Source organism: Arachis hypogaea, chromosome 13 (assembly GCF_003086295.3).
Source record: "Arachis hypogaea cultivar Tifrunner chromosome 13, arahy.Tifrunner.gnm2.J5K5, whole genome shotgun sequence".
Classification (NCBI taxonomy): domain Eukaryota; kingdom Viridiplantae; phylum Streptophyta; class Magnoliopsida; order Fabales; family Fabaceae; genus Arachis; species Arachis hypogaea.
In genome coordinates, this window is record NC_092048.1 from 68,289,511 (window position 1) to 68,291,502 (window position 1,992).

The window sequence follows — 1,992 nt, forward strand, 5'->3', positions numbered from 1 at the left end:
TCTCCTGAAGGTGATGGTTGAGTATGAATGGCTGTGGCCTAATTCTTCTCTATTTGCTTGGTTAAATCAGCCAGTTGCTTGGTGATCATCTTATTTTAGGCCAGGATTGCATCCATATGGTTTAATTCCTTGACTCCCCTGTTGTTGCTTTTGTCTGAGACATAAAAATCCTCATTGTCAGCCACTATTTTTATGACATCAATGGCTTCTTCAATGGTCTTCTTCTTGTTAAGGGAGCCTCCAGATGAGTGGTCTACAACCCTTTTTGATTCATAGGAAAGCCCTTCATAAAAGATATACAATTGCACCCACTCATTAAACATCTCAAGTGGAGATTTCCTTGTCAGATCTTTGAATCTCTCCCAGGCTTCATACAAGGTTTCACCATCCTACTGTCCGAATGTCTGCACCTCAGTTCTCAGTCTATTCACTCTCTGAGGAGGGTAGAACCTTGCTAAGAATCTATTCACCATATCCTCCCAAGTTGTCAAGCTTTCTTTGGGAAATGATTCTAGCCATTTGGTTGCTTTGTCCCTCAAAGAGAATGGAAACAATAGCAACTTATAGGTGTCAGGATGAACACCATTAGATTTAACTGTATCACAAATCCTTAGGAATGTAGTGAGATGCTGATCAGGGTCTTCTTGGGCACTTCCTCTGAAAGAACAATTGTTTTGGACAAGAGTGATGAGCTGAGGCTTCAATTCGAAGTTATTAGCATAGATGGTTGGCTTTTGAATGCTGCTACCATAGTTTCCTGGATTTGGATTGATGTAGGAGCCTAGAACTCTCATCTCTTATCCAGCAAGGTTGGCTGCACCTCCTCTGGCATGATTGTTCACCTCTCCTTCATGATGGTTTTCCATATCATCCACCATGTTTATATCCAAGTCTTCCTCCTCTTCTTCTGTACCAATAGCCTTCTTTCCTCTTGCTTTCTTTCTGATTCACTGTCAAAAGAGGTAGCAACCTGCAAGTGAAGATTTCACAGTAAATGAAAAAGTGTGGTTAGAGTAATTGAGGCAATTAATCAAACAGTTAATGAGTTAGTGGAATAGTTTTACTAGATAGTAAGGATATAAAGAAAAATAAAGAGAAACAACAAAAATTGCAGAAAAATAAATGTAACAGCAGAAATTGAAATTCAATTAACAAAAGAAAAGAAAAATGCTCAATCTAGTTATCCTCCAATTTAGTAATTGTCAATACAAAACCAATCCCCGGCAACGGTGCCATAAACTTGATGTCCTAAAAACTGTCCCTCAACAATTTTCTACTGGCAAGTGCACCGGATTGTCGTTAAGTAAAAACTCACTGTAGAATGAGGTCGAATCTCACAGGGATTGGTTGGTTGATCTAATGGCTAGCTTATGAGCCTAAAGCACTTTTTGTTCAATTCTTCTTCCTCTTGCTCACTCAAAGAAGAGCTAATAATCACCGGAAGAGTGTTATTAGGACCTATGAAAGGATATTTGATTGTTGGAGATAGTGGCTTCAACTCAAGAGTGGGTGGTGTGCTTGATGCGTGAGCATCTTGTACACTTTATTCATTTATTTTCTAGTTATTTTCAGTTAAGTTTTATTAAGGTTTACTATAATTTAGTGCAAAAATCCTCTTTGGATGCTACTTTGAGTTGTTTTAGTATTTTTATGATTTCAGGTGAAATTCGGAGCAATTTGGCAGAGTTTGGAGAAAAAAGAAAAAAAGCTGAAGCTACCCCCCGCTTAGGCGCTAAAAGCCAAGCTGGCGTTTAGCGCCATCAAGCTTCGAAATAAACAACACTCTGCCCCCTTATGGGAGCTAAATGTCCATCTGGCGTTTAGCGCCAGGCAATCCAAATCCAAGGCCCACTCTTGGAGCATCTCTAGTTGAATTTTGCCGTTATTAGTTATCTTAGCTTTTATCCTTGTGATTTTTATTTACAAACAATATCTTTTAGTTTTAGGATTTATTATTTTATTTCATTTCCAATTCAAATTAGGTATGATATA

General features: G+C 38.3%; 1 non-coding gene across 1 annotated transcript; it reads left to right on the forward strand.

The window, feature by feature from the left end:
• Nucleotides 1–317: 317 nt before the first annotated feature.
• LOC112738518 (small nucleolar RNA R71) lies at nt 318–425 on the forward strand. Its single transcript, XR_003169475.1, has one exon. It is a non-coding gene; the product is annotated as a small nucleolar RNA R71 (small nucleolar RNA).
• Nucleotides 426–1,992: the final 1,567 nt, after the last annotated feature.